Raw genomic sequence first — 19,781 nt, 5'->3', positions numbered from 1 at the left:
TAGAGGAGATCTGCATGGAGGAATGGGCCAACATACCAACAACAGTGTGTGGCAACCTTGTGAAGACTTACAGAAAACGTTTGACCTCTGTCATTGCCAACAAAGGATATATCACAAAGTATTGAGATGAAATTTTGTTTCTGACCAAATACTTATTTTCCACCATAATATGCAAATAAAATGAAAAAAAAAACAGACAATGTGATTTTCTGGATTTTTTTTTCTCAGTTTGTCTCCCATAGTTGAGGTCTACCTATGATGTAAATTACAGACGCCTCTCATCTTTTTAAGTGGTGGAACTTGCACTATTGCTGACTGACTAAATACTTTTTTGCCCCACTGTAAGTACCTGGATAAGAATGAAGTGATTAACCAGAGTCAGCATGGGTTTGTAACTAATAAGCCATGTCAGACAAACTTAATTTCCTTCCATGACAGAATCACTGACTGGGTGGATCAGGGAAATTCAGTAGATATAGTATATCTTGACTTCAGCAAAGCACTTGACAAAGTATCTCATACTATTCTTATGAAAAAATGACTACGTATGGAATGGACAAGGCAATGGTTAGTTGGATTCATAACTGGCTTAGTGATCGGACCCAAAAAGTGGTTGTAAATGGCTGCACATCCAGTTGGAAGAATGTCTCAAGTGGGGTACCACAGGGCTTTGTCCTGGGCTCTTTATTGTTCAACCTCTTTATCAATGAATTAGATGAAAAAATGTAGGGTAAATGGATTAAATTTGCTGATGACACAAAGCTAGGAGGGATAGCTAATAGTAGAGAAGAGAGAGAGGATTCAGAAAGATATAAATAAACTGGAGCAGTGGGCATCAACTAACAGAATGGTTTTTAACAGGGAAAATTGCAAAGTACTACAAATGGGCAATAAAAGTGAAAAAGCATACATAGAATGGGAGGAATAGGGCTAAGCAACAGCACATGTGAAAATGACTTGGGTATACTAACAGATTACAGACTAAACATGAGTGAACAGTGTGACGCAGCAGCAAAAAAGGCAAATACAATTATGGGATGTATTAACAGAAGCATACAGTCTAGATCACGTGAAGTCATTATTGCCCTCTACTCCTCTTTGGTCAGACCTCATATAGAATACTGTTTCCAGTTTTGGGCACCATATTTTAGAAACGGCATTCAACAAACTGGAACAAGTTCAGAGAAGAGCGACCAGAATGGTGTCCGGTCTGCAAACCATGCTCTATTAGGAACGGTTACAGGATTTTGGAATGTTTAGCTTGCAAAAAGAAAGACAGAGAGGAGACTTAATAGCTGTCTACAAATATCTTAAGGGCTGTCACATTGTAGAAGGATCATCTTTATTCTCATTTGCACAAGGAAAGACTAGAAGCAATGGGATGAAACTGAATGGGAGGAGACACAGATTAAATATTAGAAAAAAACCTTTTGACAGATAGGGTGATCAATGAGTGGAACAGGCTGCCATGAGAGGTGATGAGTTATCCTTCAATGGAAACCTTCAAACAGAGACTGGACAGACATCTGGTTGGGAAGATTTAGTTAATCCTGAAAGCAGAGGGTTGGACCTGATGACCCAGGAGTTCCCTGCCAACTCTACCATTCTATGATTCTATGAACGGCTGGAAAAAGCAGAGAGCTATATTCAGGTTTCTCCAACAATCACATAGACTATAAATAGAGCAATCATGTTTTCAGTCATCCTTACACCACCTCTGAGGATTTCTGGGGGTTTCAGTGGACAGAGACTCTGTGTGATCAGCAAGAAATTGCCTGTAGATAGGAGATAACTTGTTATCTTTAGAAATAACCTGATAACACTACGGTACTATAAGGTTTATGTCATTTAGTCATTTATTTAATAAACTTTTTTAATTTTAATACTAAGTGTTCTGAAAGGGAACTCATCAGACAGTTCTATAACCATGAATTATCTGACAGGTTCCCCAACACTGCTTATTGTGTATGGAATTTTAATGTAACCTATTAAATGTTGGGGACTCCTGGCCTGCAATGTCTGTCATTTGTTCTGCACTAAGGAGTATAAAACAATAATTGTGAAATAGTAGTGGGATAGCAGTAAATGTATCTTTAAGCAACTATTTAGATGTTGTGCCTACCTGCAGAAAGCTTTATTACTCTGCCTTGAAGAAAAATAACACTTTGGGGCATAATAAATGGAAATAGATATTGGCTGGCCCAGCAGGATATTTGCTTGTCTGCTGAACACAAAATATCTATTACAAGGCAAATAGACTAATGTTCTGCTCTTCTCTAAACCACATCTTTTTTCTCAGGAGATAAACAGTGAAATGCACATCACTCTTATTTTAGGCTAATATCAGAAATGCACTTTCAGTAGATAAAAAACATCGGAGAAAACTAATATGGGTATTTATAAGGACATAAATTAAAATACAAACACATTATATATATACACTGCTCAAAAAAAATAAAGGGAACACTTTAACAACAGAATACAACCCAAGTAAATCAAACTTCTGTGAAATCAAACTGTCCACTTAGGAAGCAACACTGATTGAAAATCAATTTCACATGCTGTTGTGCAAATGGAATAGACAACAGATGGAAATTATTGGCAATTATCAAGACACCCTCAATAAAGGAGTGGTTCTGCAGGTGGGGACCACAGATCACATCTCAGTACCAATGCTTTCTGGCTGATGTTTTGGTCACTTTTGAATGTTGGTTGTGCTTTCACACTCGTGGTAGAATGAGACGGACTCTACAACCCACACAAGTGGCTCAGGTAGTGCAGCTCATCCAGAATGGCACATCAATGCTAGCTGTGGCAAGAAGGTTTGCTGTGTCTGTCAACGTAGTGTCCAGAGGCTGGAGGCACTACCAGGAAACAGGCCAGTACACCAGGAGATGTGGAGGGGGCTGTAGGAGAGAAACAACCCAGCAGCAGGATTGCTACCTCTGCCTTTGTGCAAGGAGGAACAGGAGGAGCACTGACAGAGCCCTGCAAAATGACCTCCAGCAGGCCACAAATGTGCATGTGTCTGCACAAATGGTTAGAAACCGACTCCATGAGGATGGTCTGAGGGCCCGACGTCCACAGATGGGAGTTGTGCTCACAACCCAACACCATGCAGGACACTTAGCATTTGCCACAGAACACCAGGATTGGCAAATTCACCACTGGAGCCCTGTGCTCTTCACAGATGAAAGCAGGTTCACACTGAGCACATGTGACAGACGTGACAGAGTCTGGAGAAGCTGTAGAGAGCGATCTGCTGCCTGCAACATCCTTCAGCATGACCGGTTTGGCAGTGGGTAGTAATGGTGTGTGGTGGCATTTCTTTGGAGGGCTGCACAGCCCTCCATGTACTCGCCAGAGGTAGCCTGACTACCATTAGGTACCGAGATGAGAACCTCAGACCCCTTGTGAGATCATATGCTGGTGCGGTTGGCCCTGGGTTCCTTCTAATGCTTGACAATGCCAGACCTCATGTGGCTGGAGTTTATCAGCAGTTCCTGCAAGATGAAGGCATTGAAGCTATGGACTGTCCCACCCATTCTCCAGACCTGAATCCAATTGGAGACATCTGGGACATCATGTCTCGCTCCATCCACCAACATCACGTTGCACCACAGACTGTCCAGGTCTGGGAGGAGATCCCTCAGGAGACCTCTGCCGCCTCATCAGGAGCATGCCCAGCAGTTGTACTGTAGGGAGGTTATACAGGCACGTGAAGGCCACACACAATACTGAGCCTCATTTTGACTTGTTTTAAGGACATTACATTCCACTTTAATTTTGCGTGTGACTCCAAATCCAGGCCCCCATTGGTTAATAAATTTGATTTCCATTGATGATTTTTGTGTGATTTTGTTGTCAGCACATTCAACTTTGTATAGAACAAAGTATTCAATGAGAATATTTCATTCATTCAGATCTAGGATGTGTTATTTGAGTGTTCCCTTTATTTTTTTGAGCAGTATATATATATATACTTTATATACACACACATATATACAAACAACGGTATATGCAGCTATGTTTCACAATTTTCTGTGCAAATGGTCTCTTCAGAGAGCAAGAGCCCTGGAACTCTACTACCACCTATAGGAAGTAGCAATCCTAACAGTCAATGCCAACCCTTTAACGAGCCTTGTCAAAAGACTGAGGATAAAAGCCAAAACCAGAATCTCACTTTGGTTTTGGCTTTTATCTTGTCACATGACAAGGCTCGTTAAAGGGTCGACATTGACTTTTAGGATTGCTACTTCCTATAGGTGGCACTAGAGTTCTCGTCCTCTTCCTCTCTAAAGAGACAATTTGCATATTTCCCAGAGGAGCATTGTGGCTTTAAGTCCCCCTTATCTCGGCATGCTTAACATGTCACTCTCTGCAAGGAGAAACATTACCTATTGGATCACAAATTTCCATGAGTGGAAATGCTGTGGTTTTAATTGGAAGAATTTTGTGGTACATGTGACTGTTGATCGCTAATTCTTCGTGAGGTAAAATAACAAAAACAGCAATTACATTTTTTATTTTTTTAAAACAGCAATCAATGTTGGGTATAACTGGCGTGTTATCTATATTCTGCAGTTCAATGTCATCAGGGCATAACCACATTTATAGGGGGTTTTCATGTTTTGTTACTTTTGGAGAAAAGATGACTTACAAAAAAAAACCATTTACTTGTTTTTTGTGGGACAAGCTTTAGTTTTTATTGGTGGCACTATTTGTTACATAATACTTTTTGATCACAGGTTATTTTAATGTAAAAAAGCATTAAATCTGCAATTGTTTTTAAATTGTATTTTTGCACAGTTCACCTTGCAGTGTATCCGATATGTTAATGTTACTTAAAAAAATTTGAGGATCCGTTTTTTTCAAAACCTGGCGGATTGTGACTGATTGTAAAAAACGGAAGTGTGAAAGAGGCCTAATGAGGTCAATAAAAATACATTAATACCCAATTTCCACCTTTTCTTTATGTTTTACTATGCCGCTGTCACTGCTGACAATGGCATATGAGGGGTTAAAGTGCTGCCTTTAAAACAATGGCCAGTCTCAGTATTTGCAACAAAAGCCTGGCTGTGTTTAACAGCCACTCCTGCTGTGGCTAGCATGGGCACAACTCCTGTGCCAGTGCCGTTCATTAGACGTAACTGTATGCCTGATGGTGGGAAATTACCTCCAATCTGGTCGTTCAGTTTTGCCCATTTGCCAGACGAGGCTAAGAGCGCTTGCTTAACTAGAGTGAATGGTGCCTTTACTGAATTACACATGCGCACTGAAAGTCACACCTGCAGTATTAGTGCATGCATGCTCACCTTCCACGCTGCCAACTGGAGTGGCCACTCGCTACTCTGATACAGCCATACTTTCCTGTGACTTACTTCAGCCAAATGGATGAGGTGGGCAGGCAGGGTAAGTTTTCTCTAGGCAGAGGTAGGCTTTCTGTACAGTATTACTGATATTCTACCAGAGACAAGTGTCAAAGGCTTGTGCAAGATATTTTTTTATAGGTTTGCAGAAAATGCAAACAAACTCAGCTATAGTCACATTCCCCAGCACTGCCTCTCTGCCACCACTCCAATCTTTGATAAAAGACCGCAATGGGTGATGTGGCATGGGCCGTCCACATAGGGTGAGCTGTTGAGACCAGTGAATGGCTGCAGCAGTAAAATGCACTGTAATCATAACATCACTGGTGCAGCCTGCAAGAATCACCAGGAGAAAATTCAGAAAGCTGGCATGAAGCAGAGGTTGGTAAGTAATGCTCAGTTTGCTATTTTAACCTCTTCACAACCTATGGCATATATTTACGTCACTGCCTTTGGTGCGGGCACCAGCACTGAGCCAACATCTTTTACCACACTTGATGTCAAATTTAGTCAACCATCATGTGCCTCTAATAGCTTTGGGTGGATCAGAGTTCCACCTGCGCCTTTTAACAAGTTAAATACCACTGTCAATCACTGACAGCAACATTTTACACGCGCCAGCCGGAAGCGTGTCACATGTACTACCCAACGGTGCCCCTGTCATGTGAACACGGGGCGCCGATGGGTTGACATTACAGCTGCAGAAGATCCCTGTGCCTGTCATTAAAATAATCCTGTGAGCGCTGGTTCCATTGCCCGCATTCATAGAAGATAGAAAATTTTGCAATACATAGCAGGGCTGAAGCTCTGCTATGTATATCACAAGTATTTGGTCTATTGTTGCTTTAAGCCTCGTAAATTAAATTGTGAAAAATAAGTTTAAATATATTTTTAATAATGAAAAAACAAAAAAGTTAACCCCCCCTTTTGAGCCATTGAAAACAAACCAATGAAAAAAAATTCAAATATTTGGTATCACTGAATTCAGAAAATGTTCGATCTATCAAAATATAGAAGGTCAGTGGAAGGCGTAACAAGAAAAAAAACAAAACACCAGAATTACAGGTTTTTGGTTGCAGCAACATTGCAATAGTAAGCAATAACAGGCGATCAAAACATTGCATGTACCCCTAAATGGTATCAACAAAAACATCAGCTCAGGGTGCAAAAAAATAAGCCCTCACACAGCCCTACATCACGAAAAATGTGAACATTACGGGTATCGGAAAATGGCAAAAACTTTTTTCATAAAAACTTCTGATTTTTTTTCACCACTTAAAAAATAAACATACAGGTTTGGTATCTGCGTACTCGTACTGACCTGGGAAATCATATTATCAGGTCAATTTTACCATGGTAAATAAAAAACCTAAAAAAAAATAGTGGAATTGAACTTCTTTTGCAATGTCACTATATTTTGATTTTTTTTCCATTTTCCAATACACTAAATAGTTAAACAAATGGTGCTGTTTAAAATTACAACATGTCCCACAAAAAGCAAGTCTTCATGTAGCCATATTGACGTAAAAATAAAAAGTTCTGGGTCTTGGAAGAAGGGAAGGAAAAAAAAGAAAAATCGCCGCTGGGTAAAGGGGCTAAACAAATGAAAGTCAATTGGCTTTAAATAATTATAAACAGAAAACCCCTTAGGGTACGTTCCCATGGTCAGTAACCAGCAGCGCTTTGGAGGCAGCACATGACCGCTCCGTCCAAAGCACTGCTGGCTTTGGAATGCAGGTGATTCTGCATGTGTTCATTGAACCGTGCGGAATCTTACGAGTCCTATGCAATGCACTGGTGATATTTATCTTGTGGAGACTCGAGTCTCTGCAAGATAAATAGACATGCTGTGGTCTGGAAGGAAGCACCACATGCCAGTCTACGCAGGGATGCCGGAGGCATCCGTGCACGCATAGTGGAGATGGGATTTCATGAAATCCCATCCACTATGCTGTAACATCTGGTCGCTGCGGGTTGGACGCTGCGGATGTATGCAGTGTCCAACCCGCAGCGTTTACTGACCGTGGAAACATACCCTTAAAGTTTTTTCTTTTCTTTGTAGGAGGAGGATACTTGATTTAACCCCTTCAAGACTGCCCTTTTTCATTTTTGCGTTTGTTTCTCAGTCCCCTTATTCCCAGAGCCATAACTTTTTTTATTTTTCTGTCAACATGGCCATGTTAGTGCTTGTGTTTGTGGGACAAATTGTAGTTTTGAACGACACTATTGGTTTTACCATATTGTGTACTCAAAAATGGCAAAAAATTCCAAATGCAGTGAAATTGAAAAAAAGTGCAATTCCACAATGGTTTTTTGGATTTTTCTGTACCATATTCACCTAATGCTAAAACTGACCTGCCATTCTGATTCTCCAGATCATTACGTGTTCATAGACACCAAACAAGTCTAGGAAAAAAATTTGTTAAGAAAAATATTTGCACCATTTTCCGAGACCTGTAGCGTCTCTATTTTTCGTGATTTCGAGTTGGATGAGGGCTTATTTTTTGAGTGCCGAGCTGACGTTTTTATTGATACCATTTTGGTGCAAATATGATCTTTTGATCGCCCGCTATTGCATTTTAATGCAATGTCCTGGTGACCAAAAAAGTAATTCTGGCGTTTTTACATTTTTACTCGCTAAGCCATTTAGCGATCAGGTTAATCTTTTTTTTTATTGATCGGGCGATTCTGAACAAGGCGATGCAAAATGTGTATGTTTGATTTTTTTTCTATTGCTTTACTTTGAATGGGTCAAAAGGGGGTGATTTCAACTTTTATTTTTTTTTATATTTTTAAAAACAATTTTGTTTTTTACTTTTGGCACGCTTCAATAGTCTCCATGGGAGACTAGAAGCTGCCAAAACCCAATCGGCTCTGCTACATACAGGTGATGATCAGATCGTATCTATGCAGCAGAATTACTCACTTACTATGAATGTGTTGATGACCGTGTGGCGCTTATAGCAATCTGGAAGTGACAACCATAGAGGTCTCCAGAAGACCTCTGGTTGTCATGCCAACCCACTGGTGACCTGTGATCATGTGATGGGGTTCACCAGTGGGCGGATTTGCAGCCCGATGGCCGGAAGCGCATGTTAAATGCTGCTGCCAGAGTTTTACAGCAGCATTTAATGAGTTAATAGCAGCGTGTGGATCATGATTCCACCTGCGACTGTTCCAGGTACATGTCAGCTATTCAAAACAGCTGATATGTTCTGGGAAAGATGTATGCTCATTGCTGGAGCCCACATCAAAGGGAGGGAAGCGACCTGCGCAATACTAATATGGCGGAGGTCGTGAAGGGGTAAAGGCGCTCTATAGGACTAATATACAGAAGTTTTATTGCACTTCAATACTGTAAAGTTTAATCTCTCCCCACCTTGCCACATGCTTTACTTTGTGGAAGTGATGCAAAATACTACCTGGTAGTGATAGTGTCAGTGCCACCATATGCGGGGGACCAGTTGCATCAGACAGCTGACACCTAACTGTAATTGTTGGAGTCGGTGATAATTCTGAACAGATAATATTTGTATGCAGCTTTAGTGTTGGTCCCTAGTGTTATTTCTACTGACTGGTGGTCTATAGACATTCCAGTCCCACATCAGGTACGAGAAGACAATACCAGCTCATTTATAGCTCTCCATACCAGACTCTTTCCCACACAGACACGCTACCAGGAATTGAAACATTTTTTAGTCTTCGATCCTAGTATCAGTCACAAAAACTGCAAATTTGGACTTTAAATTCATAATAAAAGAACTAGACCCTATATGGGCAACACGGTGGTTCAGTGGTAAGCATTGGAGCGTTGGAGTCCTGGGTTCAAATCCCACCAAGGACAACATCTGCAAGGAGTTGGTGTTCTCCCCGCATTTGTGTTGATTACCTCCTCACACCAAAGACATACTGATAGGGAAGTTAGATTGGTTGCACCAATGGGAACAGTGCCAATAATGTCTGTAAAGCGCTGCGGAATATGATGGGGCTATATAAGCAATGCACAAAAATAATATTGTATTTATGGCAAACCTTTAACATCATGGCACAACTTCCTTAGCAGTGAAAGGGTTAAGCCACAATTTAGTGATAGATGATATTCCCTGATACATTTTCCTTTCGTTATGAAGCATTGTCTCAGCAACAAATTTCCATTGGACAGAATTGAAAACATTCAGAACATGCCACCAAGACTATGTGCATTGCGGGTCTTTATTTTGAAATTTGTCCCCCCCCCCCCCCGTGTCTCTCGGGACACCACTGAAATGTATTTCTAGTTGCAAATTAATTCATGGCCCAACTCTTCAATAAAGGATGTGGAAAACTAACAGTAAAAAGTGCTAGTAATTTCCACTGTTGTGACTGACAAGATCACGAAAGGCTGAAATTGTTTTCTTGTTGTGCAGGCGATAATAGCAGGAAGGTTCAAATTAAAGTTGTTATTGCCTTTTATAGACAGTGACTGTGGCCAAATACTCAAGCTGTTGTGTTTGCAGTCAATTTTGAGTTGTTTAACCCTTCAACTGATGAAGTAATACCAAAAAATTTTGTGTTAAAAAGTATTCTAAATAAAAACAATAAAATACGCTGAGCACTCTCTCCGTAAGATAATACACAGTTATGTCCTAAAATGTATAACTCAATTTTTGCTCTTCGTTTTAACTACAAATCCAATGCAGGTAACTACTGAATGGGAAAGAATAACTGTTTTAGCTAGAAGTACCCTTGACGATAATAGATGAACATTCCAGGGTCATTCAGAGGGAAGCTCAATCTTCGTAGCCTCTCTGCTCACGGTGTGGAAAATTATTGGGCAATTTGTATGTTTGATAATTCATTTTATTATTGAACAACTACAGTGTTGTCAGTCAGTCCAAATAGTTAATAACCTTGAATGTTTAAGAAAGTAAAAGTGAGGTTTTGGTTTTCTTATGAGAATATTAATGTGTACTAAATTATTGTTCAGTATTATTATGCAAATAAATGAAAAACAAATTTCCCAATTTCAATTGTTTATTTTCATCTGTTAAAGTGAGAATAACCACCAAACACCTCAAGATGTACAAAATACATTTCTGACATTTAAAAAAAGTATCAGTGACCAATTCTTAGCATTAACAGTAATAAGCCTTCCATCCATGGAGTCTGTCCGTTTGTAATAAATGAGTTTTTGGGCAGCACCAACCATAGGCTCCCAGACACTGTTCAGAGAGGGGACTGTTTTTATTCATTGTAAAGCCCTCATTTAAGGGCTCATACTCACTTGCGAGAAACTCGGACGAGTCTCGCACATCAATAGCCAGCACTGCTTCAGGCACTCAGGACCAGAGCGTTCAGCTGCATTGAAATATCTGCAGCTGAACGCTCCGATCCGAGTGCCGGTGGCAGTGCCGGGTATTGACGTGCGAGAGTCATCCAAGTTTCTCGCAAGCGAGTATGAGCCCTAAGAAGGACCCACAAGTTCTCAATAAGGTTTAGGTCAGGTGAGAAAGGGGCCATCATTATTCTTTCCTCTTTAAGGCCTTTCCTGGCTTGGCATGCAATTAGGGCCCTTATTTGCCACTAGGCACTGGACGGCATGTGCCTAGAGCGCCGGGCAGCAGGGGGTGGCACCAAGACAGGAAAGAAATTTATTTTAACCTCCCCTCCTTTACACAATACAGGAAATCTCTTGTCTTTTCAGAGGGGGAGGGAGGGGAGTGGGCGCACCTCCATATTCACCGCTGGATGCAGGGAGCTGACTGGCCCAGGAAGTAGTGGTGCCGCAACGTCCGGTGTCAGAGAGGTCCCTACATCCAAGGTGCTGAAGCGTCTACTCTGTATGCGAGAAGGATGAGATCATCTCTCACTGCAGACATCACAGCAGAGGAGGAGGAGGATTAAGATGACATGGGGGAGGAAACAGGAGCAGGTGAGCGCTCATAGAGCTGAAGATGGGGGCTGGTGACAGGGGAGGCTGTGCTGTATACTAGTGAACAGTGGAGGCTGGAGCTGCTGTATACTGGGGAACAGAGGAGGTTGGTGCTGCTACATACTGGTGACAGGGGAGGCTGGAGCAGCTGTATACTGGGGAACAGGGGAGGCTGATGCTAAATACTGGGGAACAGGGGAGGCTGCTGCTATATACTGGTGACAGGGGAGGCTGGAGCTGCTGTATACTGGGGAACAGGGGAGGCTGCTGCTACATACTGGTGAAAGGGGAGGCTGCTGCTATATAATGTGGAACAGGGGAGGCTGCTGCTATATACTGATGAACATGGGAGGCTGGTGCTGCTGTATACTGGTGAACAGGGGAAGCTGCTGCTATATACTGGTGACAGGGGAAGCTGTGCTGTATACTGGGGAACAGGGGAGGCTGCTGCTATATACTGGTGACAGGGGAGGCTGGAGCTGCTGTATACTGGAGAACAGGGGCGGTTGGTGTTGCTACATACTAGTGAACAGGGGAGTCTGGTGCTATGCAGGCTGGGGATTAGGGGCATATTCTTATAGAATAGATTTTATTGGTACTATAAAGTAAAATCTACTTTAATATGCAAATGAGGGTGTTTCACAACACTCTCAAATTTGTATACAAAAGCTTGTCTTTATTGTCAGAGGTCTGTTAGTAAAAGTGAGTGTTGTCTAAAATCAGCTTGCAAGGCTGGTTTCACACTTGTTTTTTCTCCAAGTCAGACAAAATCAGGTTCTTCAGCCAAATCCTGATCCTTTCAGGATCCATTTTTTTGTCCATTCACGTTAATGGTGTCTGGAAGCAACCTGAAGTAACTGGATTCTACCTAACACCATTAAAGTGAATGGGAAAAAACTGGATCCTGAAAGGATCAGGATTTGGCTGAAAAAACCTAATTTGAAAAAAAAAAACGCAAGTGTGAAATCAACATCGGGGATGAGTGCAGCAGGGCACTCAAAGTGTCAGTGTGGTTGCACACAATGTGGTTGTAGGCTCGCTCTGACACCTGCTACCTGTCTGCTCTTGGCTTCCCTTTGAACACCTTAAGTAAAGAGGAGGGGTGAATGAGCAGACAGCATGTCTCTATATCACTAGGCCTCTCCTCACTGAAGCAATGGTTAGGTCACCCTATTTTAATCTCTTGATGACTTTGAAAAGCTGAAGGTGTAAAAAAAAACGCTCAAAAGACTGAACCTGTGCGCAGCAAGTGCAGACGTTCATTCTTTTAGTGTTTAATTAGTGGTTTTTAAAGCGTTTTACAGAGTAGGTCTGCCTTAGTGGGTGAAGTCAGTAAGGGATGTGACCACGAAAAGTGCCTAGGACAGCATGAAGGCCAAATACGGCCCTGCATGCAATAGATGACTTTGATGCATATGATGGAGCACTGTCCCATATAAAATCATGGTTTCCTTGAATGATGCAGATTTTTTCTGTAAAACTGCTTGAAGAGAATGTCTTCTAAAAACTGGTAGCAGGTTTGCAAATTGATTTTGAATCCATCTTCAACCTAAAAATGTCTAACTAGCTTATCTTTAATAATAATAGCCCTTAACTGTACCCCACCACCAACTTGGTGGTGTCTAAGTCAAAGTGCAGGTCTGTGCCTATTACTGATCTAGCTACCGGCTGACCCATCTGCTTCATCACAAGTTACTTTCATCTCATCTGCCAATAAAACAATTGAAACATTTTTCTTCAGATATTTCTTGCTTCATTGTTGGTCGCGTTTCAGCCCTCCGAGTCCTTACCTCGGCCATGTCTTTGAGCACTGAACCGCTTGTACTTCAGGGCACTACAGGGAGGTTGCAGTTCTGGAATATAACAGCACTGTGGGATGATGGGTTCCTGATCACTTCACGTTTCATTCTTCTCCAATCTTTGGCAGGTAATGTGCGCTTTTGTTTTCTCAACACATTTTGTAATCCTGTTTACTATTTTCAACAATGGTTCTGTGATCACTCCCCAATAATTTATCAATTTCAACAGTGATACATCCCTGTGCAAGATTTGTAGCATTTTTTCCTTTTCAGAGTTGGTTAAATCTCCATTTTGTTGCATTTTTGCCTGAGGAAAACAAGCAGCGTAAATAATTCTGCACACCTTGATAAAGGGTGTTGTATCCTTAGGTCTCACCCTCCCTGATTACACAAACACACATCACCTGATCTGCTTCATCCATTAAGCATTCAAGTTTATTCAGCTTGAAGCTGGAAAATCTGCATAAAAATGATGATATGGTTAAATTACTTGTGACTAAAAATTGTGCACACTGTGTATTTTGGATAATTAGTAAGGGTCCTGAATGTGGGACTCCTCTCTAGTGACACAGAATTCCCTATCAAGTCAACGTGAAAATGAGTTTTCTGTGACTACTTATTTAATCCTAACTGATCATCACCTAGTGCAGGGGGCATGCAACCTATGGCATGTGTGCTATACTTTCCTGGCACTAAGCAGATCAGTAAAATCCCATAAAATCAGTTGAGCGGACAGACACAGGAGCCTAGCACTGGCATATTAAGTAGGTATGTCAAATGAGGGGCGTTGCACAGCAAGTTGATCTGTGCCTGTCTAATTAGCATTTTTCTTATATGCACAGGGACAACATGGAGACCCACACACCATATTTTGGGGGAGGGGTCCTCTGAATATGCTTTATTAATATTTCTATGTACTTAATTCTCAGCCTCTTTTTTGTGCCTTTTAACTGCCAAGTCAAAAATTCAACTATGGCTATAGTGAACCACAAGCTATTATCTATGAGAGAATTTTCTCTGCTTAAACACTACAGTAATATTCTTATTTACAGGTATAAGGTACTGATCTACAGATGCATATTTATATACTAGTGCATTATAGGTTAAAAAAATAAATAAGTGGAAGAGTTATTTATGATGGTCAGTAAATTATGTAAATGAAAATGTCACAATTGTTATTTATTCTTTATTTAACACCAAAAAAGGTAATATAAATGAACTGTTGTAAATGAGTACGGGAAAATGGCGCATATAAAAATTACAGCTTAGCTGGAAAATAAAAATATTTTTCTTATCTGAGAGAGCGCATTAAATTACACACTTTTCATCATCTAACTCTCATTTATTTTCTGTATATTTCATGTCGCTCTTTGTTTTAAAAAAAATAAAAAATGATTTACATTTGTGTTTAAGACTCTGTTCCCATCTGTGTGGATATGTACGTGTGTGTAATGTGTAAAAGCACACGGTGCAGAATGTGTGCATGCGTGCATAATATACATAATACACAAGCAGATATAAAATATGTGTGTGTGTAATGCGTAAATGCTTGCGGAATGTATATCTCATGTATGTGTTTACACAGAAGGACATAACGGAAGGAGGGGAGGCCTGATTAATATCTTACACAGGAGTCGATTGCCGTCAGTGCCTCTGGGTGTTTGGGCGGTGTGGATAAATGGGATGCATTAGTGCTGTGCTAGGAAGATAGAGCTGTCTGGTGTTTGAACTGTGTAGATAGCATTTACTGCAGATATCAACCTTTGCATCCTCTAGAATAAATTAACAAGCTGCAGATATCAAATCCTCAACACTGCTAAATTTATTCTGAGGATCTTCTCTCTAGCATGTGGATAAGATTTTGGAAACTCTTGATTCTGTAATATGCAACAGATTTCTCATCTAAGGGTACCGTTACACCTAGCGATGCACCAGCGATCCCGACCAGCGATATGACGCGGTCAGGATCGCTGGTGCATCGCTAGGTGGTCGCTAGTGAGCTGCCACACAGGCAGATCTCACCAGCGACATCGCTGGGGTCGGGGATCGCTACTTACCTGTCAGACGCGGCGATCCTGCGTCCTCCCGCCCGCGTCCAAGCATCGCTCGTCGGCGCCACAGGAAGCGCAGCAGGAAGTGGCCGACGAGGAATAATCCAGGAGCTTCTCGCGCAATCAGCGATAACCAGCGGGGGAGCCGGTCGGAGGTAAGTATCACATGCAGCGATATCGCTAGCAATATCGCTATAACGTCACAAAATCAGTGACTTTACAGCGATATTGCTAGCGGTATCGCAGTGTGTAACGGGGCTTAAGAAAAAAGAAACACATTGTTTATGATCCATGTGTCCCCTCAGTTCCTCACTTTCATGTCACACAACACAGGAGTACTTCAGGATTTTGTGTACATCACACAAAAAAAGATGAATACTGTTTAATTTTTAAAGAGTATAAACTTACGGTAATTATCAGACTTGATATTAAACTTAGTACAACATTGTCCTAAAAGGCACCAAATTTAACACCTCAGACTTTTTTGGGACAACAATTCAGACCATTTTTTCACCAGCTTTCTATTTGCTCAGATGGCATCAGACTTCTACTGTATTTAGCTTGACAAATCACCCGTATTTGGGTGAACAAGAACAACAGTTTTAAGTATCTTTAGAAAATAGACAAAGCGATCTCGCCTGTGATCTCGTTATGTGACACATAGCGGCGATCGGGCCCCTGCTGCGATGTCGCTGATCGTGCTCGAATGTCCTGGGCTATTTTTTGATCACTGGTGTCCCGCTGGCCAGCATGCATCACTGTGTTTGACAGGGACAATGACGAACGACCTCAATACTACAGGTCTGAGAGACAGGGTCCCAACGACCGTCATATCGTTCGATATAGTTGCTGCGTCGCTGTTGAGATCTGACTGTTTGACATCTCACCAGCGACCTCGTAGCGATGCACCAGCGATCCCTACCAAGTCACATCGTTGTCGGGATCGCTGGTGCGTCGCCAAGTGTGACGGTACCCTGTCTGATGATACAAAAAATATCACATGTTTAGGCATCGCCTCAGGTTATCAATGCACTGTTATATTACATTTTTACAAAGCTCTATTATTTATAAGATTATATATATTTTCAGATTAGTCCTTAGGCAAATAAGCATCATCATAAAGATTGTTCTCAGTCTGAACTATAAATATTGCACAACAATATATATGTACAGGAGCCAAATCTGATTTTGCCCATTTTATTTTTAAACAGGTATCGTGGGGCGCCTATAGTAAGTCTGTTTGATTGACAGCTTTAATTACATATTCTTTCACGTAATTCAGTAAGTGCTGGGGCACTGCTTACACTGTCAAATTATAGTTTATATAAGCAATTTAAAAAAAGAAGAAACTCAATTTTGAAAAGCTTTCCGTGACAATCCAGAACACTTGCATGGAACAATCTAAAACAATAACATAAAACTTTAATATTCTTATCACTTAGTTTAATATCTACTAGAAGATTGGCTCAGGCTACAAAGTGATTTATTCCATATGTAACTTCTGAAAACAACAGTAGCTTGAATGTGATAAACATTAGATGGAAAATGACATTAACGTCCTCTACCCCACACAAAATAGATTGTTCTTCTTATTTATCTTGACAATGGCTTCTAATTCCTTGCAGTAAATCACAAAAGCAAATGCCATGACCTATTAGACTAGAAAGTCAGGTCTCAAAACTGGGAACTTAAGTAATGACCTCTCGCTGTAATACATGTCAGTCGTTTAGTTTGTCAGCATTAGAAACGATTATTAATATACAGTAGAAATATCTGTAAAAACTTTTTCCACATTGTCAGAGAACAGCTGGGAAATCCAGCAGATATCTCCACGCTGTTGTCAAATGCTCAAGAACCAGCAATCTGTTGCCTCCAGTCTTCAAGACAATTATGCAATAGGCTCACGACTGATGGACAAGGCCACGACTGCTTTCACTACTAGGCCGGATATTGGAGAGCTCACAGTGGACATAAAGTATATACACATATGATTCCAATGCATGAAATTTATAAATATACTCTGATACGGTCACAGTCAAGCTTCCCAATAACCCACGAAAAATTAGCTGCCACCACTAATTGTTTATGCAAGCCGATTGGACACCTGGCAAGTAGAATATGGCTTCAGGGATGCAGTTTATAGAGCAAGAGGAACAAAGCTATTGAATTTTAAATATTTAATTTGGAAAAAGTAGGCAGTGTTTAAGAAAATATACAAAATATTTAAAAAAAATGGACAAAACAATAGTGTAATCAATTGCATAAAATAAAAAGAAAAAAGAAGAAGTGTACTAAACTTGATGTCACAGGGTTGGCTTTGGCTTTTATGAAGGGGAGCTCTTTGTTTTTGGGGGTGCAACGGACAGAACTAAAGTAAACTTCATCACCCAGGACTGACAAAAATAATTTAGCATTTGCTTTTATTACCACAAGTTACACCCACACTCATATATCCCCCCTATGGTGACCCAAAACAGGGCTGGTCTTCAGAAAACCATAGGATGTGGCTCAGTCTTTGAAAATTATGAGATCCCCAAAACCTATGATATCTTCACCCTCGGAGGTCCCAGGTGGGAGATATTACTGTCATGTTTCCTATCATAATTTTACCTTTATATAGATAGTAAACATGGCATGGATAGCATCATCTGATAAATGTTTAATTTGAAGGTGTTCTGGCCCAGTGATGTAAGACAATGAGTTACATTCGCCACTTCATCATGACTCTGAAGACATGATTTTCATATCTATCCCGATCATAAAAATCTCAATTCATAATCTCTAAAAAGAGGACAAAGGATTTTAAGTAATCTGCTTGGCTTTCATGTCACGTTTACAGAGCCCCTAATGTGCCTAAACAGTAGAAATCCTCCCACAAGTGACTCCATATTGGAAACTAGACCACCCAAGGAACTTATCTAGATGTATGGTGAGAACTTTGAACCCCCAAGTGTTTCAGTAAAGTTTATAATGTAGAGTTGTGAAAATAAAAAAAATCATTTTTTTCCACAAAAATGATCTTTTAGCCCCCAATTTTTTATTTTCATAAGGGTAAACAGGAGAAATTGGACCCCAAAAGATGTTGGACAATTTGTCCTGAGTACGCTGATACCCCATATGTGGGAGAAAACTACTGTTTGGGCACATGTCGGGGCTCGGAAGGGAAATAGTGATGTTTTGGAATGCAGACTTTGATTAAATGGTTTGAGGGCATCATGTTGCGTTTGCAGAGCCCCTGATGTGCCTAAACAGTAGAAACCCCCCACAAGTGACCCCATTTTGGAAACTAGACCCCATAAGGAACTCATCTAGATGTGTCTAAACAGTGGCAATGCCCAACAAGTACCCCCTTTTTGTAACTAGTCTACTGTTTCCTGGTATGTGAATTTTATAATGAAAATTCGTGAGTTGTGTAGTGTTCGTTAGGTTGTCATACGTCAATTGTGTAAGTCAGAAATGAATTTACTAGTGCATGGAGATGTGATACATTCTGAATCATTCTTTCATACACAGGCCAGTTTTCTTGGGGAAGGAGTCACAATGATAATTGGTTTCCTTGCATATTCCCCTTTTATAACACACTAGGCACCTCTCTTGCGACTTACCTTTTTTACACTTTGATGGACCTCTACAGGGAAATGTTGACCGGGTATGATACGAGCACCTTCAGTCCCGGAAGTACTGGGGCTCGCTCCTTCCTGAAATCCAAATATTAAGGCCTTAATCACTACCTACTAGAACTGGAGGTACAACGTCTGTACATCATGACAGCAGAAAAGCGTTGAGCATTGCCATCTGTACGAAGTGCCCCGTCAGCTTCTTGTACCACACCTTGGACTTTCTCAAAGCACTGTACAGTTGGAGGAGTTGAACAGGGAGATCAATGCCCCCATGTTTTTGTTGTACCCCAGTACACAGTATGGTTTTCAGACCAGTGCAGAGGTACCTCGTACAGTGCTGAGGGCACTGCCATCACCGTGTATGGTGGTCATGAAAAAGACATCCCTCTTGTCCTTGTACTTGACCACCAGCAATCACTACATTGGGCTCTGAAGTTACCCCTTCTGAGCATCTGCCCAATTAGCGTTTTCAGGAGGCCTCTCTGATTTTTGCAGACAGTACCGCAGGCAGCATTACCTTGTGCAGATATTTGAAGAGTGGGATGCTGGTATAAAAGTTATCCACGTAGAGGTGATAACCTTTATCCAGAAGTGGGTGCACCAAATCCCACACAATTTTCCCACTCACTCCCAGGGCAGGGGGGCATTCAGGGGGTTCAATCCAGGTGTCCTTTCGTTCATAAGCTTTAAACATGTGGGTATACCCTGAGGTACTCTCACACAGCTTATAGAGATTAGTTCTGTACCTGGCCCTCATACTGGGCAGGTACTCACAGAATTTGAGCCTCCCCTTGAAATAAATTAAGGACTCATCCACACAGATGTCCCTTTTGGGCATGTACACTTCACCAAACTTTTTGTTGAACTGTTCGATGACCGCCCGAACTTTGAACAGACGGTAAAAGTTGGGGTTATCTCAGGGAGGACACCATGCATTATCATTATAATGCAGGAATTTGTGGATAGACTCAAACCGTGTCTGGGCCATGACCATTCGGAACACTGGAGTGTTGTATAAAACATCAACACTA

The sequence above is a fragment of the Dendrobates tinctorius genome, unplaced genomic scaffold (genome assembly GCF_039654945.1).
Source record: "Dendrobates tinctorius isolate UK_male_01 unplaced genomic scaffold, ASM3965494v1 ptg000003l, whole genome shotgun sequence".
NCBI classification, from domain to species: domain Eukaryota; kingdom Metazoa; phylum Chordata; class Amphibia; order Anura; family Dendrobatidae; genus Dendrobates; species Dendrobates tinctorius.
The sequence above is the reverse complement of the archived record's forward strand: the minus strand, read 5'-3'. Positions refer to the sequence as shown.